Here is a 27,499-nt window from a genome sequence, read left to right on the forward strand (position 1 = left end):
TAATTCCCCCTGGAAATGTAAGGACTTTACTTTATACACTTCCTCTGTAATCCCTCCTGGAAATGTAAGAACTTTACTTTATGCACTTCCTCTGTAAATCCTCCTGGAAATGTAAGAATTTTACTTCATGCACTTCCTCTGTAAATCCTCCTGGAAATGTAAGAATTTTACTTTATGCACTTCCTCTGTAATCCCTCCTGGAAATGTAACAACTCCACTTTATGCACTTCCTCTGTAATCCCTCCTGGAAATGTAAGATCTTTACTTTCTGCACTTCCTCTGTAATTCCCCCTGGAAATGTAAGGACTCTACTTTGTGCATTTCCTCTTTAATTACTCCTAGAAATGTAAGAACTTTACTTTATACACTTCCTCTGTAATCCCTCCTGGAAATGTAAGAACTTTACTTTATGCACTTCCTCTGTAAATCCTCCTGGAAATGTAAGAACTTTGTGCACTTCCTCTGTAATCGCTCCTGGAAATGTAAGAACTCTACTTTGTGCACTTCCTCTGTAATCCCTCCTGGAAATGTAAGAACTCTACTTTCTGCACTTCCTCTGTAATCCCTCCTGGAAATGTAAGAACTTTACTTTCTGCACATCCTCTGTAATCCCTCCTGGAAATGTAAGAACTTTACTTTATGCACTTCCTCTTTAATTCCCCCTGGAAATGTAAGGACTCTATTTTCTGCACTTCCTCTGTAATCCCTCCTGGAAATGTAAGAACTCTACTTTGTGCATTTCCTCTTTAATTACTCCTGGAAATGTAAGAACTTTACTTTATGCACTTCCTCTGTAAATCCTCCTGGAAATGTAAGAACTTCATGCACTTACTCTGTAAATCCTCCTGCAAATGTAAGGACTCTACTTTATGCACTTCCTCTGTAATCCCTCCTGGAAATGTAAGAACTCTACTATTTGCACTTCCTCTGTAATCGCTCCTGGAAATGTAAGAACTCTACTTTGTGCACTTCCTATGTAATCCCTCCTGGAAATGTAAGAACTCTACTTTATGCACTTCCTCTGTAATTCCACCTGGAAATGTAAGGACTCTACTTTGTGCACTTTCTCTTTAATTACTCCTGGAAATGTAAGAACTTAACTTTATGCACTTCCTCTGTATTCCCTCCTGGAAATGTAAGGACTCTACTTTATGCACTTCCTCTGTAATCCCTCCTGGAAATGTAAGAACTCTACTTTGTGCACTTCCTCTGTAATCCCTCCTGGAAATGTAAGAACTCTACTTTGTGCACTTCCTCTGTAATTCCTCCTGGAAATGTAAGAACTTTACTTTCTGCACTTCCTCTTTAATTCCCCCTGGAAATGTAAGAACTTTACTTTATGCACTTCCTCTGTAATCCCTCCTGGAAATGTAAGAACTTTACTTTATGCACTTCCTCTGTAATTCCCCCTGGAAATGTAAGGACTCTACATTCTGCACTTCCTCTGTAATCCCTCCTGGAAATGTAAGAACTTTACTTCATGCACTTCCTCTGTAATCCCTCCTGGAAATGTAAGAACTTTACTTTATGCACTTCCTCTGTAAATCCTACTGGAAATGTAAGAACTTTATGAACTTCCTCTGTAAATCCTCCTGGAAATGTAAGGACTCTACTTTATGCACTTCCTCTGTAATCCCTCCTGGAAATGTAAGAACTCTACTTTGTGCACATCCTCATTAATCCCTCCTGGAAATGTAAGAACTCTACTTTGTGCACTTCCTCTGTAATCCCTCCTGGAAATGTAAGAACTTTACTTTATGCACTTCCTCTGTAATCCCTCCTGGAAATGTAAGAACTCTACTTTATGCACTTTCGCTGTAATCCCTCCTGGAAATGTAAGAACTTTACTTTCTGCACTTCCTCTGTAATCCCTCCTGGAAATGTAAGAACTTTACTTTATGCACTTCCTCTGTAATCCCTCCTGGAAATGTAAGAACTTTACTTTATGCACTTCCTCTGTAATTCCCCCTGGAAATGTAAGGACTCTACTTTGTGCATTTCCTCTTTAATTACTCCTGGAAATGTAAGAACTCTACTTTATGCACTTCCTCTGTAATCCCTCCTGGAAATGTAAGAACTTTACTTTCTACACTTCCTCTGTAATCCCTCCGGGAAATGTAAGAACTTTACTTTATGCACTTCCTCTGTAATCCCTCCTGGAAATGTAAGAACTCTACTTTATGCACTTCCTCTGTAATCCCTCCTGGAAATGTAAGAACTTTACTTTATGCACTTCCTCTGTAATCCCTCCTGGAAATGTAAGAACTTTACTTTCTACACTTCCTCTGTAATCCCTCCTGGAAATGTAAGAACTTTACTTTATGCACTTCCTCTGTAATCCCTCCTGGAAATGTAAGAACTCTACTTTATGCACTTCCTCTGTAATCCCTCCTGGAAATGTGAGAACTTTACTTTCTGCACTTCCTCTGTAATTCCCCCTGGAAATGTAAGGACTCTACTTTTTGCATTTCCTCTTTAATTACTCCTGGAAATGTAAGAACTTTACTTTATACACTTCCTCTGTAAACCCTCCTGGAAATGTAAGAACTTTACTTTATGCACTTCCTCTGTAAATCCTCCTGGAAATGTAAGAACTTTATGCACTTACTCTGTAAATCCTCCTGGAAATGTAAGGACTCTACTTTATGCACTTCCTCTGTTATCCCTCCTGAAAATGTAAGAACTCTACTTTGTGCACTTCCTCTGTAATCCCTCCTGGAAATGTAAGAACTTTACTTTATGCACTTCCTCTGTAATTCCCCCTGGAAATGTAAGGACTCTACTTTGTGCATTTCCTCTTTAATTACTCCTGGAAATGTAAGAACTCTACTTTATGCACTTCCTCTGTAATCCCTCCTGGAAATGTAAGAACTTTACTTTCTACACTTCCTCTGTAATCCCTCCGGGAAATGTAAGAACTTTACTTTATGCACTTCCTCTGTAATCCCTCCTGGAAATGTAAGAACTCTACTTTATGCACTTCCTCTGTAATCCCTCCTGGAAATGTAAGAACTTTACTTTATGCACTTCCTCTGTAATCCCTCCTGGAAATGTAAGAACTTTACTTTCTACACTTCCTCTGTAATCCCTCCTGGAAATGTAAGAACTTTACTTTATGCACTTCCTCTGTAATCCCTCCTGGAAATGTAAGAACTCTACTTTATGCACTTCCTCTGTAATCCCTCCTGGAAATGTGAGAACTTTACTTTCTGCACTTCCTCTGTAATTCCCCCGGGAAATGTAAGGACTCTACTTTTTGCATTTCCTCTTTAATTACTCCTGGAAATGTAAGAACTTTACTTTATACACTTTCTCTGTAAACCCTCCTGGAAATGTAAGAACTTTACTTTATGCACTTCCTCTGTAAATCCTCCTGGAAATGTAAGAACTTTATGCACTTACTCTGTAAATCCTCCTGGAAATGTAAGGACTCTACTTTATGCACTTCCTCTGTTATCCCTCCTGAAAATGTAAGAACTCTACTTTGTGCACTTCCTCTGTAATCCCTCCTGGAAATGTAAGAACTCTACTTTATGCACTTCCTCTGTAATCCCTCCTGGAAATGTAAGAACTTTACTTTCTGCACATCCTCTGTAATCCCTCCTGGAAATGTAAGAACTTTACTTTCTGCACTTCCTCTGTAATCCCTCCTGGAAATGTAAGGACTCTACTTTGTGCATTTCCTCTTTAATTACTCCTGGAAATGTAAGAACTTTACTTTATGCACTTCCTCTGTAAATCCTCCTGGAAATGTAAGAACTTTACTTTATGCACTTCCTCTGTAATACCTCCTGGAAATGTAAGAACTCTCCTTTATGCACTTCCTCTGTAATCCCTCCAGGAAATGTAAGAATTCTACTTTGTGCACTTCCTCTGTAATCCCTCCTGGAAATGTAAGAACTCTACTTTGTGCACTTCCTCTGTAATCCCTCCTGGAAATGTAAGAACTCTACTTTCTGCACTTCCTCTGTAATCCCTCCTGGAAATGTAAGAACTCTACTTTATGCACTTCCTCTGTAATCCCTCCTGGAAATGTAAGAACTTTACTTTCTGCACATCCTCTGTAATCCCTCCTGGAAATGTAAGAACTTTACTTTATGCACTTCCTCTTTAATTCCCCCTGGAAATGTAAGGACTCTACTTTGTGCATTTCCTCTTTAATTACTCCTGGAAATGTAAGTACTTTACTTTATGCACTTCCTCTGTAAATCCTCCTGGAAATGTAAGAACTTTACTTTATGCACTTCCTCTGTAATACCTCCTGGAAATGTGAGAACTCTCCTTTATGCACTTCCTCTGTAATCCCTCCAGGAAATGTAAGAATTCTACTTTGTGCACTTCCTCTGTAATCCCTCCTGGAAATGTAAGAACTCTACTTTATGCACTTCCTCTGTAATCCCTCCTGGAAATGTAAGAACTTTACTTTCTGCACTTCCTCTGTAATTCCCCCTGGAAATGTAAGGACTCTACTTTGTGCATTTCCTCTTTAATTACTCCTGGAAATGTCAGAACTTTACTTTATACACTTCCTCTGCAATCCCTCCTGGAAATGTAAGAACTTTACTTTATGCACTTCCTCTGTAAATCCTCCTGGAAATGTAAGAACTTTGTGCACTTCCTCTGTAATCGCTCCTGGAAATGTAAGAACTTTACTTTGTGCACTTCCTCTGTAATCCCTCCTGGAAATGTAAGAACTCTACTTTCTGCACTTCCTCTGTAATCCCTCCTGGAAATGTAAGAACTTTACTTTCTGCACATCCTATGTAATCCCTCCTGGAAATGTAAGAACTTTACTTTATGCACTTCCTCTTTAATTCCCCCTGGAAATGTAAGAACTCTACTTTATGCACTTCCTCTGTAATCCCTCCTGGAAATGTAAGAACTTTACTTTCTGCACATCCTCTGTAATCCCTCCTGGAAATGTAAGAACTTTACTTTATGCACTTCCTCTGTAAATCCTCCTGGAAATGTAAGAACTTTATGCACTTACTCTGTAAATCCTCCTGGAAATGTAAGGACTCTACTTTATGCACTTCCTCTGTAATCCCTCCTGGAAATGTAAGAACTCTACTTTGTGCACTTCCTCTGTAATCGCTCCTGGAAATGTAAGAACTCTACTTTGTGCACTTTCTCTGTAATCCCTCCTGGAAATGTAAGAACTCTACTTTATGCACTTCCTCTGTAATCCCTCCTGGAAATGTAAGAACTTTACTTTCTGCACATCCTCTGTAATCCCTCCTGGAAATGTAAGAACTTTACTTTATGCACTTCCTCTGTAAATCCTCCTGGAAATGTAAGAACTTTACTTTATGCACTTCCTCTGTAATACCTCCTGAAAATGTAAGAACTCTACTTTATGCACTTCCTCTGTAATCCCTCCAGGAAATGTAAGAATTCTACTTTGTGCACTTCCTCTGTAATCCCTCCTGGAAATGTAAGAACTCTACTTTGTGCACTTCCTCTGTAATCCCTCCTGGAAATGTAAGAACTTTACTTTCTGCATTTCCTCTGTAATGTCCCCTGGAAATGTAAGGACTCTACTTTGTGAACTTCCTCTTTAAATTATTCCTGGAAATGTAAGAACTTAACTTTATGCACTTGCTCTGTAATCCCTCCTGGAAATGTAAGAACTCTACTTTATGCATTTCCTCTGTAATCCCTCCTGGAAATGTAAGAACTCTACTTTATTCACTTCCTCTGTAATTCCACCTGGAACTGTAAGGACTCTACTTTGTGCACTTTCTCTTTAATTACTCCTGGAAATGTAAGAACTTAACTTTATGCACTTCCTCTGTATTCCCTCCTGGAAATGTAAGGACTCTACTTTGCGCACTTCCTCTGTAATCCCTCCTGGAAATGTAAGAACTCTACTTTGTGCACTTCCTCTGTAATCCCTCCTGGAAATGTAAGAACTCTACTTTGTGCACTTCCTCTGTAATTCCTCCTGGAAATGTAAGAACTTTACTTTCTGCACTTCCTCTTTAATCCCCCCTGGAAATGTAAGAACTTTACTTCATGCACTTCCTCTGTAATCCCTCCTGGAAATGTAAGAACTTTACTTTATGCACTTCCTCTGTAATCCCTCCTGGAAATGTAAGAACTTTATGAAATTCCTCTGTAAATCCTCCTGGAAATGTAAGGACTCTACTTTATGCAATTCCTCTGTAATCCCTCCTGGAAATGTAAGAACTCTACTTTGTGCACTTCCTCTGTAAACCCTCATGGAAATGTAAGAACTCTACTTTGTGCACTTCCTCTGTAATCTCTCCTGGAAATGTAAGAACTTTACTTTATGCACTTCCTCTGTAATCCCTCCTGGAAATGTAAGAACTCTACTTTATGCACTTTCTCTGTAATCCCTCCTGGAAATGTAAGAACTTTACTTTCTGCACTTCCTCTGTAATCCCTCCTGGAAATGTAAGAACTTTACTTTATGCACTTCCTCTGTAATCCCTCCTGGAAATGTAAGAGCTTTACTTTATACACTTCCTCTGTAATCCCTCCTGGAAATGTAAGAACTTTACTTTCTGCACTTCCTCTGTAATCCCTCCTGGAAATGTAAGAACTTTACTTTATGTACTTCCTCTTTAATTCCCCCTGGAAATGTAAGGACTCTACTTTATGCACTTCCTCTGTAATCCCTCCTGGAAATGTAAGAACTCTATGCACTTCCTCTGTAATACCTCCAGGAAATGTAAGAACTTAACTTTCTGCACGTCCTCTGTAATTCCCCCTGGAAATGTAAGGACTCTACTTTATGCACTTCCTCTGTAATCCCTCCTGGAAATGTAAGAACTTTACTTTATGCACTTCCTCTGTAATCCCTCCTGGAAATGTAAGAACTCTACTTTATGCACTTCCTCTGTAATCCCTCCTGGAAATGTAAGAACTCTACTTTATTCACTTCCTCTGTAATTCCCCCTGAAAATGTAAGGACTCTACTTTGTGCACTTCCTCTTTAATTACTCCTGGAAATGTAAGAACTTAACTTTATGCACTTCCTCTGCATTCCCTCCTGGAAATGTAAGAACTCTACTTTATGCACTTCCTCTGTAATCCCTCCTGGAAATGTAATAACTTTACTTTCTGCACTTCCTCGGTAATTTCCCCTGGAAATGTAAGAACTTTAATTTATGCACTTCCTCTGTAATCCCTCCTGGAAATGTAAGAACTTTACTTTCTACACTTCCTCTGTAATCCCTCCTGGAAATGTAAGACCTTTACTTCATGCACTTCCTCTGTAATCCCTCCTGGAAATGTAAGAACTCTACTTTATGCACTTCCTCTGTAATGCCTCCTGGAAATGTAAGAACTTTACTTTCTGCACTTCCTCTGTAATCCCTCCTGGAAATGTAAAACCTTTACTTCATGCACTTCCTCTGTAATCCCTCCTGGAAATGTAAAACCTTTACTTTATGCACTTCCTCTGTAAATCCTCCTGGAAATGTAAGAACTTTATGCACTTCCTCTGTAAATCCTCCTGGAAATGTAAGGACTCTACTTTAGGCACTTCCTCGGTAATCCCTCCTGGAATTGTAAGAACTCTACTTTGTGCACTTCCTCTGTAATCCCTCCTGGAAATGTAAGAACTCTACTTTGTGCACTTCCTCTGTAATCCCTCCTGGAAATGTAAGAACTCTACTTTCTGCACTTCCTCTGTAATCCCTCCTGGAAATGTAACAACTCTACTTTATGCACTTCCTCTGTAATCCCTCATGGAAATGTAAGAACTCTACTTTGTGCACTTCCTCTGTAATCCCTCCTGGAAATGTAAGAACTCTACTTTGTGCACTTCCTCTGTAATTCCTCCTGGAAATGTAAGAACTTTACTTTCTGCACTTCCTCTGTAATGTCCCCTGGAAATGTAAGGACTCTACTTTGTGAACTTCCTCTTTAAATTATTCCTGGAAATGTAAGAACTTAACTTTATGCACTTGCTCTGTAATCCCTCCTGGAAATGTAAGAACTCTACTTTATGCACTTCCTCTGTAATCCCTCCTGGAAATGTAAGAACTCTACTTTATTCACTTCCTCTGTAATTCCACCTGGAAATGTAAGGACTCTACTTTGTGCACTTTCTCTTTAATTACTCCTGGAAATGTAAGAACTTAACTTTATGCACTTCCTCTGTATTCCCTCCTGGAAATGTAAGGACTCTACTTTATGCACTTCCTCTGTAATCCCTCCTGGAAATGTAAGAACTCTACTTTGTGCACTTCCTCTGTAATCCCTCCTGGAAATGTAAGAACTCTACTTTGTGCACTTCCTCTGTAATTCCTCCTGGAAATGTAAGAACTTTACTTTCTGCACTTCCTCTTTAATCCGCCCTGGAAATGTAAGAACTTTACTTTATGCACTTCCTCTGTAATCCCTCCTGGAAATGTAAGAACTTTACTTTATGCACTTCCTCTGTAATCCCTCCTGGAAATGTAAGAACTTTACTTTATGCACTTCCTCTGTAAATCCTCCTGGAAATGTAAGAACTTTATGAACTTCCTCTGTAAATCCTCCTGGAAATGTAAGGACTCTACTTTATGCAATTCCTCTGTAATCCCTCCTGGAAATGTAAGAACTCTACTTTGTGCACTTCCTCTGTAATCCCTCATGGAAATGTAAGAACTCTACTTTGTGCACTTCCTCTGTAATCCCTCCTGGAAATGTAAGAACTTTACTTTATGCACTTCCTGTGTAATCCCTCCTGGAAATGTAAGAACTCTACTTTATGCACTTTCTCTGTAATCCCTCCTGGAAATGTAAGAACTTTACTTTCTGCACTTCCTCTGTAATCCCTCCTGGAAATGTAAGAACTTTACTTTATGCACTTCCTCTGTAATCCCTCCTGGAAATGTAAGAGCTTTACTTTATACACTTCCTCTGTAATCCCTCCTGGAAATGTAAGAACTTTACTTTCTGCACTTCCTCTGTAATCCCTCCTGGAAATGTAAGAACTTTACTTTATGCACTTCCTCTTTAATTCCCCCTGGAAATGTAAGGACTCTACTTTATGCACTTCCTCTGTAATCCCTCCTGGAAATGTAAGAACTCTACTTTATGCACTTCCTCTGTAATACCTCCAGGAAATGTAAGAACTTAACTTTCTGCACGTCCTCTGTAATTCCCCCTGGAAATGTAAGGACTCTACTTTATGCACTTCCTCTGTAATCCCTCCTGGAAATGTAAGAACTTTACTTTATGCACTTCCTCTGTAATCCCTCCTGGAAATGTAAGAACTCTACTTTATGCACTTCCTCTGTAATCCCTCCTGGAAATGTAAGAACTCTACTTTATTCACTTCCTCTGTAATTCCCCCTGAAAATGTAAGGACTCTACTTTGTGCACTTCCTCTTTAATTACTCCTGGAAATGTAAGAACTTAACTTTATGCACTTCCTCTGCAATCCCTCCTGGAAATGTAAGAACTCTACTTTATGCACTTCCTCTGTAATCCCTCCTGGAAATGTAATAACTTTACTTTCTGCACTTCCTCTGTAATTCCCCCTGGAAATGTAAGAACTTTACTTTATGCAATTCCTCTGTAATCCCTCCTGGAAATGTAAGAACTCTACTTTGTGCACTTCCTCTGTAACCCCTCATGGAAATGTAAGAACTCTACTTTGTGCACTTCTTCTGTAATCCCTCCTGGAAATGTAAGAACTTTACTTTATGCACTTCCTGTGTAATCCCTCCTGGAAATGTAAGAACTCTACTTTATGCACTTTCTCTGTAATCCCTCCTGGAAATGTAAGAACTTTACTTTCTGCACTTCCTCTGTAATCCCTCCTGGAAATGTAAGAACTTTACTTTATGCACTTCCTCTGTAATCCCTCCTGGAAATGTAAGAACTTTACTTTATACACTTCCTCTGTAATCCCTCCTGGAAATGTAAGAACTTTACTTTCTGCACTTCCTCTTTAATTACTCCTGGAAATGTAAGAACTTTACTTTATGCACTTCCTCTTTAATTCCCCCTGGAAATGTAAGGACTCTACTTTATGCACTTGCTCTGTAATCCCTCCTGGAAATGTAAGAACTCTACTTTATGCACTTCCTCTGTAATCCCTCCTGGAAATGTAAGAACTCTACTTTATTCACTTCCTCTGTAATTCCACCTGGAAATGTAAGAACTTTTCTTTCTGCACTTCCTCTTTAATTCCCCCTGGAAATGTAAGAACTTTACTTTATGTACTTCCTCTGTAATCCCTCCTGGAAATGTAAGAACTTTACTTTATGCACTTCCTCTGTAATTCCCCCTGGAAATGTAAGGACTCTACATTCTGCACTTCCTCTGTAATCCCTCCTGGAAATGTAAGAACTTTACTTCATGCACTTGCTCTGTAATCCCTCCTGGAAATGTAAGAACTTTACTTTATGCACTTCCTCTGTAAATCCTCCTGGAAATGTAAGAACTTTATGAACTTCCTCTGTAAATCCTCCTGGAAATGTAAGGAATCTACTTTATGCACTTCCTCTGTAATCCCTCCTGGAAATGTAAGAACTCTACTTTGTGCACTTCCTCATTAATCCCTCCTGGAAATGTAAGAACTCTACTTTGTGCACTTCCTCTGTAATCTCTCCTGGAAATGTAAGAACTTTACTTTATGCACTTCCTCTGTAATCCCTCCTGGAAATGTAAGAACTCTACTTTATGCACTTTCGCTGTAATCCCTCCTGGAAATGTAAGAACTTTACTTTCTGCACTTCCTCTGTAATCCCTCCTGGAAATGTAAGAACTTTACTTTATGCACTTCCTCTGTAATCCCTCCTGGAAATGTAAGAACTTTACTTTATGCACTTCCTCTGTAATCCCTCCTGGAAATGTAAGAACTCTACTTTATGCACTTCCTCTGTAATTCCCTCTGGAAATGTAAGGACTCTACTTTGTGCATTTCCTCTTTAATTACTCCTGGAAATGTAAGAACTCTACTTTATGCACTTCCTCTGTAATCCCTCTGGAAATGTAAGAACTTTACTTTCTACACTTCCTCTGTAATCCCTCCGGGAAATGTAAGAACTTTACTTTATGCACTTCCTCTGTAATCCCTCCTGGAAATGTAAGAACTCTACTTTATGCACTTCCTCTGTAATCCCTCCTGGAAATGTAAGAACTTTACTTTATGCACTTCCTCTGTAATAACTCCTGGAAATGTAAGAACTTTACTTTCTACACTTCCTCTGTAATCCCTCCTGGAAATGTAAGAACTTTACTTTATGCACTTCCTCTGTAATCCCTCCTGGAAATGTAAGAACTCTACTTTATGCACTTCCTCTGTAATCCCTCCTGGAAATGTGAGAACTTTACTTTCTGCACTTCCTCTGTAATTCCCCCTGGAAATGTAAGGACTCTACTTTGTGCATTTCCTCTTTAATTACTCCTGGAAATGTAAGAACTTTACTTTATACACTTCCTCTGTAAACCCTCCTGGAAATGTAAGAACTTTACTTTATGCACTTCCTCTGTAAATCCTCCTGGAAATGTAAGAACTTTATGCACTTCCTCTGTAAATCCTCCTGGAAATGTAAGGACTCTACTTTATGCACTTCCTCTGTAATCCCTCCTGAAAATGTAAGAACTCTACTTTGTGCACTTCCTCTGTAATCCCTCCTGGAAATGTAAGAACTCTACTTTGTGCACTTCCTCTGTAATCCCTCCTGGAAATGTAAGAACTCTACTTTCTGCACTTCCTCTGTAATCCCTCCTGGAAATGTAAGAACTCTACTTTATGCACTTCCTCTGTAATCCCTCCTGGAAATGTAAGAACTTTACTTTCTGCACATCCTCTGTAATCCCTCCTGGAAATGTAAGAACTTTACTTTATGCACTTCCTCTGTAATCCCTCCTGGAAATGTAAGAACTTTACTTTCTGCACTTCCTCTGTAATACCTCCTGGAAATGTAAGAACTTTACTTTATGCACTTCCTCTGTAATACCTCCTGGAAATGTGAGAACTCTCCTTTATGCACTTCCTCTGTAATCCCTCCAGGAAATGTAAGAATTCTACTTTGTGCACTTCCTCTGTAATCCCTCCTGGAAATGTAAGAACTCTACTTTATGCAATTCCTCTGTAATCCCTCCTGGAAATGTAAGAACTTTACTTTCTGCACTTCCTCTGTAATTCCCCCTGGAAATGTAAGGACTCTACTTTGTGCATTTCCTCTTTAATTACTCCTGGAAATGTCAGAACTTTACTTTATACACTTCCTCTGTAATCCCTCCTGGAAATGTAAGAACTTTACTTTATGCACTTCCTCTGTAAATCCTCCTGGAAATGTAAGAACTTTACTTTGTGCACTTCCTCTGTAATCCCTCCTGGAAATGTAAGAACTCTACTTTCTGCACTTCCTCTGTAATCCCTCCTGGAAATGTAAGAACTCTACTTTCTGCACTTCCTCTGTAATCCCTCCTGGAAATGTAAGAACTTTACTTTCTGCACATCCTCTGTAATCCCTCCTGGAAATGTAAGAACTTTACTTTATGCACTTCCTCTTTAATTTCCCCTGGAAATGTAAGGACTCTACTTTCTGCACTTCCTCTGTAATCCCTCCTGGAAGTGTAAGGACTCTACTTTGTGCATTTCCTCTTTAATTACTCCTGGAAATGTAAGAACTTTACTTTATGCACTTCCTCTGTAAATCCTCCTGGAAATGTAAGAACTTTATGCACTTACTCTGTAAATCCTCCTGGAAATGTAAGGACTCTACTTTATGCACTTCCTCTGTAATCCCTCCTGGAAATGTAAGAACTCTACTTTGTGCACTTCCTCTGTAATCGCTCCTGGAAATGTAAGAACTCTACTTTGTGCACTTCCTCTGTAATACCTCCTGGAAATGTAAGAACTCTACTTTATGCACTTCCTCTGTAATCCCTCCTGGAAATGTAAGAACTTTACTTTCTGCACATCCTCTGTAATCCCTCCTGGAAATGTAAGAACTTTACTTTATGCACTTCCTCTTTAATTCCCCCTGGAAATGTAAGGACTCTACTTTCTGCACTTCCTCTGTAATCCCTCCTGGAAGTGTAAAGACTCTACTTTGTGCATTTCCTCTTTAATTACTCCTGGAAATGTAAGAACTTTACTTTATGCACTTCCTCTGTAAATCCTCCTAGAAATGTAAGAACTTTACTTTATGCACTTCCTCTGTAATACCTCCTGAAAATGTAAGAACTCTACTTTATGCACTTCCTCTGTAATCCCTCCAGGAAATGTAAGAATTCTACTTTGTGCACTTCCTCTGTAATCCCTCCTGGAAATGTAAGAACTCTACTTTGTGCACTTCCTCTGTAATCCCTCCTGGAAATGTAAGAACTTTACTTTCTGCACTTCCTCTGTAATGTCCCCTGGAAATGTAAGGACTCTACTTTGTGAACTTCCTCTTTAAATTATTCCTGGAAATGTAAGAACTTAACTTTATGCACTTGCTCTGTAATCCCTCCTGGAAATGTAAGAACTCTACTTTATGCACTTCCTCTGTAATCCCTCCTGGAAATGTAAGAACTCTACTTTATTCACTTCCTCTGTAATTCCACCTGGAATTGTAAGGACTCTACTTTGTGCACTTTCTCTTTAATTACTCCTGGAAATGTAAGAACTTTACTTTCTACACTTCCTCTGTAATCCCTCCTGGAAATGTAAGACCTTTACTTCATGCACTTCCTCTGTAATCCCTCCTGGAAATGTAAGAACTTTACTTTATGCACTTCCTCTGTAAATCCTCCTGGAAATGTAAGAACTTTATGCACTTCCTCTGTAAATCCTCCTGGAAATGTAAGGACTCTACTTTAGGCACTTCCTCGGTAATCCCTCCTGGAATTGTAAGAACTCTACTTTGTGCACTTCCTCTGTAATCCCTCCTGGAAATGTAAGAACTCTACTTTGTGCACTTCCTCTGTAATCCCTCCTGGAAATGTAAGAACTCTACTTTCTGCACTTCCTCTGTAATCCCTCCTGGAAATGTAACAACTCTACTTTATGCACTTCCTCTGTAATCCCTCATGGAAATGTAAGAACTTTACTTTCTGCACTTCCTCTGTAATCCCTCCTGGAAATGTAAGAACTTTACTTTATGCACTTCCTCTTTAATTCCCCCTGGAAATGTAAGGACTCTACTTTCTGCACTTCCTCTGTAATCCCTCCTGGAAATGTAAGGACTCTACTTTGTGCATTTCCTCTTTAATTATTCCTGGAAATGTAAGAACTTTACTTTATGCACTTCCTCTGTAAATCCTCCTGGAAATGTAAGAACTTTACTTTATGCAATTCCTCTGTAATACCTCCTGGAAATGTAAGAACTCTACTTTATGCACTTCCTCTGTAAACCCTCCAGGAAATGTAAGAATTCTACTTTGTGCACTTCCTCTGTATTCCCTCCTGGAAATGTAAGAACTCTACTTTGTGCACTTCCTCTGTAATCCCTCCTGGAAATGTAAGAACTTTACAGAGGAAGTGCAGAAAGTAAAGTTCTTACATTTCCAGGAGTGATTACAGAGGAAGTGCAGAAAGTAGAGTTCTTACATTTCCAGGAGGGAATACAGAGGAAGTGCACAAAGTAGAATTCTTACATTTCCTGGAGGGATTACAGAGGAAGTGCATAAAGTAGAGTTCTTACATTTCCAGGAGGTATTACAGAGGAATTGCATAAAGTAAAGTTCTTACATTTCCAGGAGGATTTACAGAGGAAGTGCATAAAGTAAAGTTCTCTGTAATGCCTCCTGGAAATGTAAGAACTTTACTTTCTGCACTTCCTCAGTAATTCCCCCTGGAAATTTAAGGACTCGACTTTGTGCATTTCCTCTTTAATTACTCCTGGAAATGTAAGAACTTTACTTTCTACACTTCCTCTGTAATCCCTCCTGGAAATGTAAAACCTTTACTTCATGCACTTCCTCTGTAATCCCTCCTGGAAATGTAAGAACTTTACTTTATGCACTTCCTCTGTAAATCCTTCTGGAAATGTAAGAACTTTATGCACTTCCTCTGTAAATCCTCCTGGAAATGTAAGGACTCTACTTTAGGCACTTCCTCGGTAATCCCTCCTGGAATTGTAAGAACTCTACTTTGTGCACTTCCTCTGTAATCCCTCCTGGAAATGTAAGAACTTTACTTTCTGCACATCCTCTGTAATCCCTCCTGGAAATGTAAGAACTTTACTTTCTGCACTTCCTCTGTAATCCCTCCTGGAAATGTAAGGACTCTACTTTGTGCATTTCCTCTTTAATTACTCCTGGAAATGTAAGAACTTTACTTTATGCACTTCCTCTGTAAATCCTCCTGGAAATGTAAGAACTTTACTTTATGCACTTCCTCTGTAATACCTCCTGGAAATGTAAGAATTCTACTTTGTGCACTTCCTCTGTAATCCCTCCTGGAAATGTAAGAACTCTACTTTGTGCACTTCCTCTGTAATCCCTCCTGGAAATGTAAGAACTCTACTTTCTGCACTTCCTCTGTAATCCCTCCTGGAAATGTAAGAACTCTACTTTATGCACTTCCTCTGTAATCCCTCCTGGAAATGTAAGAACTTTACTTTCTGCACATCCTCTGTAATCCCTCCTGGAAATGTAAGAACTTTACTTTATGCACTTCCTCTGTAATCCCTCCTGGAAATGTAAGAAGTTTACTTTCTGCACTTCCTCTGTAATCCCTCCTGGAAATGTAAGGACTCTACTTTGTGCATTTCCTCTTTAATTACTCCTGGAAATGTCAGAACTTTACTTTATACACTTCCTCTGTAATCCCTCCTGGAAATGTAAGAACTTTACTTTATGCACTTCCTCTGTAAATCCTCCTGGAAATGTAAGAACTTTACTTTGTGCACTTCCTCTGTAATCCCTCCTGGAAATGTAAGAACTCTACTTTCTGCACTTCCTCTGTAATCCTTCCTGGAAATGTAAGAACTCTACTTTCTGCACTTCCTCTGTAATCCCTCCTGGAAATGTAAGAACTTTACTTTCTGCACATCCTCTGTAATCCCTCCTGGAAATGTAAGAACTTAACTTTATGCACTTCCTCTTTAATTCCCCCTGGAAATGTAAGGACTCTACTTTCTGCACTTCCTCTGTAATCCCTCCTGGAAGTGTAAAGACTCTACTTTGTGCATTTCCTCTTTAATTACTCCTGGAAATGTAAGAACTTTACTTTATGCACTTCCTCTGTAAATCCTCCTAGAAATGTAAGAACTTTACTTTATGCACTTCCTCTGTAATACCTCCTGAAAATGTAAGAACTCTACTTTATGCACTTCCTCTGTAATCCCTCCAGGAAATGTAAGAATTCTACTTTGTGCACTTCCTCTGTAATCCCTCCTGGAAATGTAAGAACTCTACTTTGTGCACTTCCTCTGTAATCCCTCCTGGAAATGTAAGAACTTTACTTTCTGCACTTCCTCTGTAATGTCCCCTGGAAATGTAAGGACTCTACTTTGTGAACTTCCTCTTTAAATTATTCCTGGAAATGTAAGAACTTAACTTTATGCACTTGCTCTGTAATCCCTCCTGGAAATGTAAGAACTCTACTTTATGCACTTCCTCTGTAATCCCTCCTGGAAATGTAAGAACTCTACTTTATTCACTTCCTCTGTAATTCCACCTGGAATTGTAAGGACTCTACTTTGTGCACTTTCTCTTTAATTACTCCTGGAAATGTAAGAACTTTACTTTCTACACTTCCTCTGTAATCCCTCCTGGAAATGTAAGACCTTTACTTCATGCACTTCCTCTGTAATCCCTCCTGGAAATGTAAGAACTTTACTTTATGCACTTCCTCTGTAAATCCTCCTGGAAATGTAAGAACTTTATGCACTTCCTCTGTAAATCCTCCTGGAAATGTAAGGACTCTACTTTAGGCACTTCCTCGGTAATCCCTCCTGGAATTGTAAGAACTCTACTTTGTGCACTTCCTCTGTAATCCCTCCTGGAAATGTAAGAACTCTACTTTGTGCACTTCCTCTGTAATCCCTCCTGGAAATGTAAGAACTCTACTTTCTGCACTTCCTCTGTAATCCCTCCTGGAAATGTAACAACTCTACTTTATGCACTTCCTCTGTAATCCCTCATGGAAATGTAAGAACTTTACTTTCTGCACTTCCTCTGTAATCCCTCCTGGAAATGTAAGAACTTTACTTTATGCACTTCCTCTTTAATTCCCCCTGGAAATGTAAGGACTCTACTTTCTGCACTTCCTCTGTAATCCCTCCTGGAAATGTAAGGACTCTACTTTGTGCATTTCCTCTTTAATTATTCCTGGAAATGTAAGAACTTTACTTTATGCACTTCCTCTGTAAATCCTCCTGGAAATGTAAGAACTTTACTTTATGCAATTCCTCTGTAATACCTCCTGGAAATGTAAGAACTCTACTTTATGCACTTCCTCTGTAATCCCTCCAGGAAATGTAAGAATTCTACTTTGTGCACTTCCTCTGTATTCCCTCCTGGAAATGTAAGAACTCTACTTTGTGCACTTCCTCTGTAATCCCTCCTGGAAATGTAAGAACTTTACAGAGGAAGTGCAGAAAGTAAAGTTCTTACATTTCCAGGAGTGATTACAGAGGAAGTGCAGAAAGTAGAGTTCTTACATTTCCAGGAGGGAATACAGAGGAAGTGCACAAAGTAGAATTCTTACATTTCCTGGAGGGATTACAGAGGAAGTGCATAAAGTAGAGTTCTTACATTTCCAGGAGGTATTACAGAGGAATTGCATAAAGTAAAGTTCTTACATTTCCAGGAGGATTTACAGAGGAAGTGCATAAAGTAAAGTTCTCTGTAATGCCTCCTGGAAATGTAAGAACTTTACTTTCTGCACTTCCTCAGTAATTCCCCCTGGAAATTTAAGGACTCTACTTTGTGCATTTCCTCTTTAATTACTCCTGGAAATGTAAGAACTTTACTTTCTACACTTCCTCTGTAATCCCTCCTGGAAATGTAAAACCTTTACTTCATGCACTTCCTCTGTAATCCCTCCTGGAAATGTAAGAACTTTACTTTATGCACTTCCTCTGTAAATCCTTCTGGAAATGTAAGAACTTTATGCACTTCCTCTGTAAATCCTCCTGGAAATGTAAGGACTCTACTTTAGGCACTTCCTCGGTAATCCCTCCTGGAATTGTAAGAACTCTACTTTGTGCACTTCCTCTGTAATCCCTCCTGGAAATGTAAGAACTTTACTTTCTGCACATCCTCTGTAATCCCTCCTGGAAATGTAAGAACTTTACTTTCTGCACTTCCTCTGTAATCCCTCCTGGAAATGTAAGGACTCTACTTTGTGCATTTCCTCTTTAATTACTCCTGGAAATGTAAGAACTTTACTTTATGCACTTCCTCTGTAAATCCTCCTGGAAATGTAAGAACTTTACTTTATGCACTTCCTCTGTAATACCTCCTGGAAATGTAAGAATTCTACTTTGTGCACTTCCTCTGTAATCCCTCCTGGAAATGTAAGAACTCTACTTTGTGCACTTCCTCTGTAATCCCTCCTGGAAATGTAAGAACTCTACTTTCTGCACTTCCTCTGTAATCCCTCCTGGAAATGTAAGAACTCTACTTTATGCACTTCCTCTGTAATCCCTCCTGGAAATGTAAGAACTTTACTTTCTGCACATCCTCTGTAATCCCTCCTGGAAATGTAAGAACTTTACTTTATGCACTTCCTCTGTAATCCCTCCTGGAAATGTAAGAAGTTTACTTTCTGCACTTCCTCTGTAATCCCTCCTGGAAATGTAAGGACTCTACTTTGTGCATTTCCTCTTTAATTACTCCTGGAAATGTCAGAACTTTACTTTATACACTTCCTCAGTAATCCCTCCTGGAAATGTAAGAACTTTACTTTATGCACTTCCTCTGTAAATCCTCCTGGAAATGTAAGAACTTTACTTTGTGCACTTCCTCTGTAATCCCTCCTGGAAATGTAAGAACTCTACTTTCTGCACTTCCTCTGTAATCCTTCCTGGAAATGTAAGAACTCTACTTTCTGCACTTCCTCTGTAATCCCTCCTGGAAATGTAAGAACTTTACTTTCTGCACATCCTCTGTAATCCCTCCTGGAAATGTAAGAACTTTACTTTATGCACTTCCTCTTTAATTTCCCCTGGAAATGTAAGGACTCTACTTTCTGCACTTCCTCTGTAATCCCTCCTGGAAGTGTAAGGACTCTACTTTGTGCATTTCCTCTTTAATTACTCCTGGAAATGTAATAACTTTACTTTATGCACTTCCTCTGTAAATCCTCCTGGAAATGTAAGAACTTTATGCACTTACTCTGTAAATCCTCCTGGAAATGTAAGGACTCTACTTTATGCACTTCCTCTGTAATCCCTCCTGGAAATGTAAGAACTCTACTTTGTGCACTTCCTCTGTAATCGCTCCTGGAAATGTAAGAACTCTACTTTGTGCACTTCCTCTGTAATCCCTCCTGGATATGTAAGAACTCTACTTTATGCACTACCTCTGTAATCCCTCCTGGAAATGTAAGAACTTTACTTTCTGCACATCCTCTGTAATCCCTCCTGGAAATGTAAGAACTTTACTTTATGCACTTCCTCTTTAATTCCCCCTGGAAATGTAAGGACTCTACTTTCTGCACTTCCTCTGTAATCCCTCCTGGAAGTGTAAAGACTCTACTTTGTGCATTTCCTCTTTAATTACTCCTGGAAATGTAAGAACTTTACTTTATGCACTTCCTCTGTAAATCCTCCTAGAAATGTAAGAACTCTACTTTGTGCACTTCCTCTGTAATCCCTCCTGGAAATGTAAGAACTCTACTTTGTGCACTTCCTCTGTAATCCCTCCTGGAAATGTAAGAACTTTACTTTCTGCACATCCTCTGTAATTCCACCTGGAAATGTAAGAACTCTACTTTATTCACTTCCTCTGTAATTCCACCTGGAATTGTAAGGACTCTACTTTGTGAACTTCCTCTTTAAATTATTCCTGGAAATGTAAGAACTTAACTTTATGCACTTGCTCTGTAATCCCTCCTGGAAATGTAAGAACTCTACTTTATGCACTTCCTCTGTAATCCCTCCTGGAAATGTAAGAACTCTACTTTATTCACTTCCTCTGTAATTCCACCTGGAATTGTAAGGACTCTACTTTGTGCACTTTCTCTTTAATTACTCCTGGAAATGTAAGAACTTTACTTTCTACACTTCCTCTGTAATCCCTCCTGGAAATGTAAGACCTTTACTTCATGCCCTTCCTCTGTAATCCCTCCTGGAAATGTAAGAACTTTACTTTATGCACTTCCTCTGTAAATCCTCCTGGAAATGTAAGAACTTTATGCACTTCCTCTGTAAATCCTCCTGGAAATGTAAGGACTCTACTTTAGGCACTTCCTCGGTAATCCCTCCTGGAATTGTAAGAACTCTACTTTGTGCACTTCCTCTGTAATCCCTCCTGGAAATGTAAGAACTCTACTTTGTGCACTTCCTCTGTAATCCCTCCTGGAAATGTAAGAACTCTACTTTCTGCACTTCCTCTGTAATCCCTCCTGGAAATGTAACAACTCTACTTTATGCACTTCCTCTGTAATCCCTCATGGAAATGTAAGAACTTTACTTTCTGCACTTCCTCTGTAATCCCTCCTGGAAATGTAAGAACTTTACTTTATGCACTTCCTCTTTAATTCCCCCTGGAAATGTAAGGACTCTACTTTCTGCACTTCCTCTGTAATCCCTCCTGGAAATGTAAGGACTCTACTTTGTGCATTTCCTCTTTAATTATTCCTGGAAATGTAAGAACTTTACTTTATGCACTTCCTCTGTAAATCCTCCTGGAAATGTAAGAACTTTACTTTATGCAATTCCTCTGTAATACCTCCTGGAAATGTAAGAACTCTACTTTATGCACTTCCTCTGTAATCCCTCCAGGAAATGTAAGAATTCTACTTTGTGCACTTCCTCTGTATTCCCTCCTGGAAATGTAAGAACTCTACTTTGTGCACTTCCTCTGTAATCCCTCCTGGAAATGTAAGAACTTTACAGAGGAAGTGCACAAAGTAAAGTTCTTACATTTCCAGGAGTGATTACAGAGGAAGTGCACAAAGTAGAGTTCTTACATTTCCAGGAGGGATTACAGAGGAAGTGCATAAAGTAAAGTTCTCTGTAATGCCTCCTGGAAATGTAAGAACTTTACTTTCTGCACTTCCTCAGTAATTCCCCCTGGAAATTTAAGGACTCTACTTTGTGCATTTCCTCTTTAATTACTCCTGGAAATGTAAGAACTTTACTTTCTACACTTCCTCTGTAATCCCTCCTGGAAATGTAAAACCTTTACTTCATGCACTTCCTCTGTAATCCCTCCTGGAAATGTAAGAACTTTACTTTATGCACTTCCTCTGTAAATCCTTCTGGAAATGTAAGAACTTTATGCACTTCCTCTGTAAATCCTCCTGGAAATGTAAGGACTCTACTTTAGGCACTTCCTCGGTAATCCCTCCTGGAATTGTAAGAACTCTACTTTGTGCACTTCCTCTGTAATCCCTCCTGGAAATGTAAGAACTCTACTTTGTGCACTTCCTCTGTAATCCCTCCTGGAAATGTAACAACTCTACTTTATGCACTTCCTCTGTAATCCCTCATGGAAATGTAAGAACTCTACTTTGTGCACTTCCTCTGTAATCCCTCCTGGAAATGTAAGAACTCTACTTTGTGCACTTCCTCTGTAATTCCTCCTGGAAATGTAAGAACTTTACTTTCTGCACTTCCTCTGTAATGTCCCCTGGAAATGTAAGGACTCTACTTTGTGAACTTCCTCTTTAAATTATTCCTGGAAATGTAAGAACTTAACTTTATGCACTTGCTCTGTAATCCCTCCTGGAAATGTAAGAACTCTACTTTATGCACTTCCTCTGTAATCCCTCCTGGAAATGTAAGAACTCTACTTTATTCACTTCCTCTGTAATTCCACCTGGAAATGTAAGGACTCTACTTTGTGCACTTTCTCTTTAATTACTCCTGGAAATGTAAGAACTTAACTTTATGCACTTCCTCTGTATTCCCTCCTGGAAATGTAAGGACTCTACTTTATGCACTTCCTCTGTAATCCCTCCTGGAAATGTAAGAACTCTACTTTGTGCACTTCCTCTGTAATCCCTCCTGGAAATGTAAGAACTCTACTTTGTGCACTTCCTCTGTAATTCCTCCTGGAAATGTAAGAACTTTACTTTCTGCACTTCCTCTTTAATCCCCCCTGGAAATGTAAGAACTTTACTTTATGCACTTCCTCTGTAATCCCTCCTGGAAATGTAAGAACTTTACTTTATGCACTTCCTCTGTAATCCCTCCTGGAAATGTAAGAACTTTACTTTATGCACTTCCTCTGTAAATCCTCCTGGAAATGTAAGAACTTTATGAACTTTCTCTGTAAATCCTCCTGGAAATGTAAGGACTCTACTTTATGCAATTCCTCTGTAATCCCTCCTGGAAATGTAAGAACTCTACTTTGTGCACTTCCTCTGTAATCCCTCATGGAAATGTAAGAACTCTACTTTGTGCACTTCCTCTGTAATCCCTCCTGGAAATGTAAGAACTTTACTTTATGCACTTCCTCTTTAATTCCCCCTGGAAATGTAAGGACTCTACTTTCTGCACTTCCTCTGTAATCCCTCCTGGAAGTGTAAGGACTCTACTTTGTGCATTTCCTCTGTAATCGCTCCTGGAAATGTAAGAACTCTACTTTGTGCACTTCCTCTGTAATCCCTCCTGGAAATGTAAGAACTCTACTTTATGCACTTCCTCTGTAATCCCTCCTGGAAATGTAAGAACTTTACTTTCTGCACATCCTCTGTAATCCCTCCTGGAAATGTAAGAACTTTACTTTATGCACTTCCTCTTTAATTCCCCCTGGAAATGTAAGGACTCTACTTTCTGCACTTCCTCTGTAATCCCTCCTGGAAGTGTAAGGACTCTACTTTGTGCATTTCCTCTTTAATTACTCCTGGAAATGTAAGAACTTTACTTTATGCACTTCCTCTGTAAATCCTCCTAGAAATGTAAGAACTTTACTTTATGCACTTCCTCTGTAATACCTCCTGAAAATGTAAGAACTCTACTTTATGCACTTCCTCTGTAATCCCTCCAGGAAATGTAAGAATTCTACTTTGTGCACTTCCTCTGTAATCCCTCCTGGAAATGTAAGAACTTTACTTTCTGCACTTCCTCTGTAATGTCCCCTGGAAATGTAAGGACTCTACTTTGTGAACTTCCTCTTTAAATTATTCCTGGAAATGTAAGAACTTAACTTTATGCACTTGCTCTGTAATCCCTCCTGGAAATGTAAGAACTCTACTTTATGCACTTCCTCTGTAATCCCTCCTGGAAATGTAAGAACTCTACTTTATTCACTTCCTCTGTAATTCCACCTGGAATTGTAAGGACTCTACTTTGTGCACTTTCTCTTTAATTACTCCTGGAAATGTAAGAACTTTACTTTCTACACTTCCTCTGTAATCCCTCCTGGAAATGTAAGACCTTTACTTCATGCACTTCCTCTGTAATCCCTCCTGGAAATGTAAGAACTTTACTTTATGCACTTCCTCTGTAAATCCTCCTGGAAATGTAAGAACTTTATGCACTTCCTCTGTAAATCCTCCTGGAAATGTAAGGACTCTACTTTAGGCACTTCCTCGGTAATCCTTCCTGGAATTGTAAGAACTCTACTTTGTGCACTTCCTCTGTAATCCCTCCTGGAAATGTAAGAACTCTACTTTGTGCACTTCCTCTGTAATCCCTCCTGGAAATGTAAGAACTCTACTTTCTGCACTTCCTCTGTAATCCCTCCTGGAAATGTAACAACTCTACTTTATGCACTTCCTCTGTAATCCCTCATGGAAATGTAAGAACTTTACTTTCTGCACTTCCTCTGTAATCCCTCCTGGAAATGTAAGAACTTTACTTTATGCACTTCCTCTTTAATTCCCCCTGGAAATGTAAGGACTCTACTTTCTGCACTTCCTCTGTAATCCCTCCTGGAAATGTAAGGACTCTACTTTGTGCATTTCCTCTTTAATTATTCCTGGAAATGTAAGAACTTTACTTTATGCACTTCCTCTGTAAATCCTCCTGGAAATGTAAGAACTTTACTTTATGCAATTCCTCTGTAATACCTCCTGGAAATGTAAGAACTCTACTTTATGCACTTCCTCTGTAATCCCTCCAGAAAATGTAAGAACTCTACTTTGTGCACTTCCTCTGTAATCCCTCCTGGAAATGTAAGAACTTTACAGAGGAAGTGCAGAAAGTAATGTCCCCTGGAAATGTAAGGATTCTAATTTGTGCACTTCCTCTTTAAATTATTCCTGGAAATGTAAGAACTCTACTTTATGCACTTCCTCTGTAATCCCTCCTGGAAATGTAAGAACTTTAATTTATGCACTTCCTCTGTAATCCCTCCTGGAAATGTAAGAACTTTACTTCATGCACTTCCTCTGTAAATCCTCCTGGAAATGTAAGAACTTTATGCACTTCCTCTGTAAATCCTCCAGGAAATGTAAGGACTCTACTTTGTGCACTTCCTCTTTAATTCCCCCTGGAAATGTAAGAATTTTAATTTATGCACTTCCTCTGTAATCCCTCCTGGAAATGTAAGAACTCTACTTTGTGCAATTCCTCTGTAATCCCTCCTGGAAATGTAAGAACTTTACTTTCTACACTTCCTCTGTAATCCCTCCTGGAAATGTAAGACCTTTACTTCATGCACTTCCTCTGTAATCCCTCCTGGAAATGTAAGAACTCTACTTTATGCACTTCCTCTGTAATGCCTCCTGGAAATGTAAGAACTTTACTTTCTGCACTTCCTCAGTAATTCCCCCTGGAAATTTAAGGACTCTACTTTGTGCATTTCCTCTTTAATTACTCCTGGAAATGTAAGAACTTTACTTTCTACACTTCCTCTGTAATCCCTCCTGGAAATGTAAAACCTTTACTTCATGCACTTCCTCTGTAATCCCTCCTGGAAATGTAAGAACTTTACTTTATGCACTTCCTCTGTAAATCCTTCTGGAAATGTAAGAACTTTATGCACTTCCTCTGTAAATCCTCCTGGAAATGTAAGGACTCTACTTTAGGCACTTCCTCGGTAATCCCTCCTGGAATTGTAAGAACTCTACTTTGTGCACTTCCTCTGTAATCCCTCCTGGAAATGTAAGAACTCTACTTTGTGCACTTCCTCTGTAATCCCTCCTGGAAATGTAAGAACTCTACTTTCTGCACTTCCTCTGTAATCCCTCCTGGAAATGTAACAACTCTACTTTATGCACTTCCTCTGTAATCCCTCATGGAAATGTAAGAACTCTACTTTGTGCACTTCCTCTGTAATCCCTCCTGGAAATGTAAGAACTCTACTTTGTGCACTTCCTCTGTAATTCCTCCTGGAAATGTAAGAACTTTACTTTCTGCACTTCCTCTGTAATGTCCCCTGGAAATGTAAGGACTCTACTTTGTGAACTTCCTCTTTAAATTATTCCTGGAAATGTAAGAACTTAACTTTATGCACTTGCTCTGTAATCCCTCCTGGAAATGTAAGAACTCTACTTTATGCACTTCCTCTGTAATCCCTCCTGGAAATGTAAGAACTCTACTTTATTCACTTCCTCTGTAATTCCACCTGGAAATGTAAGGACTCTACTTTGTGCACTTTCTCTTTAACTACTCCTGGAAATGTAAGAACTTAACTTTATGCATTTCCTCTGTATTCCCTCCTGGAAATGTAAGGACTCTACTTTATGCACTTCCTCTGTAATCCCTCCTGGAAATGTAAGAACTCTACTTTGTGCACTTCCTCTGTAATCCCTCCTGGAAATGTAAGAACTCTACTTTGTGCACTTCCTCTGTAATTCCTCCTGGAAATGTAAGAACTTTACTTTCTGCACTTCCTCTTTAATCCCCCCTGGAAATGTAAGAACTTTACTTTATGCACTTCCTCTGTAATCCCTCCTGGAAATGTAAGAACTTTACTTTATGCACTTCCTCTGTAATCCCTCCTGGAAATGTAAGAACTTTACTTTATGCACTTCCTCTGTAAATCCTCCTGGAAATGTAAGAACTTTATGAACTTCCTCTGTAAATCCTCCTGGAAATGTAAGGACTCTACTTTATGCAATTCCTCTGTAATCCCTCCTGGAAATGTAAGAACTCTACTTTGTGCACTTCCTCTGTAATCCCTCATGGAAATGTAAGAACTCTACTTTGTGCACTTCCTCTGTAATCCCTCCTGGAAATGTAAGAACTTTACTTTATGCACTTCCTGTGTAATCCCTCCTGGAAATGTAAGAACTCTACTTTATGCACTTTCTCTGTAATCCCTCCTGGAAATGTAAGAACTTTACTTTCTGCACTTCCTCTGTAATCCCTCCTGGAAATGTAAGAACTTTACTTTATGCACTTCCTCTGTAATCCCTCCTGGAAATGTAAGAGCTTTACTTTATACACTTCCTCTGTAATCCCTCCTGGAAATGTAAGAACTTTACTTTCTGCACTTCCTCTGTAATCCCTCCTGGAAATGTAAGAACTTTACTTTATGCACTTCCTCTTTAATTCCCCCTGGAAATGTAAGGACTCTACTTTATGCACTTCCTCTGTAATCCCTCCTGGAAATGTAAGAACTCTACTTTATGCACTTCCTCTGTAATACCTCCAGGAAATGTAAGAACTTAACTTTCTGCACGTCCTCTGTAATTCCCCCTGGAAATGTAAGGACTCTACTTTATGCACTTCCTCTGTAATCCCTCCTGGAAATGTAAGAACTTTACTTTATGCACTTCCTCTGTAATCCCTCCTGGAAATGTAAGAACTCTACTTTATGCACTTCCTCTGTAATCCCTCCTGGAAATGTAAGAACTCTACTTTATTCACTTCCTCTGTAATTCCCCCTGAAAATGTAAGGACTCTACTTTGTGTACTTCCTCTTTAATTACTCCTGGAAATGTAAGAACTTAACTTTATGCACTTCCTCTGCAATCCCTCCTGGAAATGTAAGAACTCTACTTTATGCACTTCCTCTGTAATCCCTCCTGGAAAGGTAATAACTTTACTTTCTGCACTTCCTCTGTAATTCCCCCTGGAAATGTAAGAACTTTACTTTATGCAATTCCTCTGTAATCCCTCCTGGAAATGTAAGAACTCTACTTTGTGCACTTCCTCTGTAATCCCTCATGGAAATGTAAGAACTCTACTTTGTGCACTTCCTCTGTAATCCCTCCGGGAAATGTAAGAACTTTACTTTATGCACTTCCTCTGTAATCCCTCCTGGAAATGTAAGAACTCTACTTTATGCACTTCCTCTGTAATCCCTCCTGGAAATGTAAGAACTTTACTTTATGCACTTCCTCTGTAATCCCTCCTGGAAATGTAAGAACTCTACTTTATGCACTTCCTCTGTAATCCCTCCTGGAAATGTGAGAACTTTACTTTCTGCACTTCCTCTGTAATTCCCCCTGGAAATGTAAGGACTCTACTTTGTGCATTTCCTCTTTAATTACTCCTGGAAATGTAAGAACTTTACTTTATACACTTCC

This window comes from Phyllobates terribilis, unplaced genomic scaffold, assembly GCF_046119375.1.
Source record: "Phyllobates terribilis strain yellow unplaced genomic scaffold, ASM4611937v1 Scaffold_52__1_contigs__length_9100884, whole genome shotgun sequence".
NCBI lineage: Eukaryota > Metazoa > Chordata > Amphibia > Anura > Dendrobatidae > Phyllobates > Phyllobates terribilis.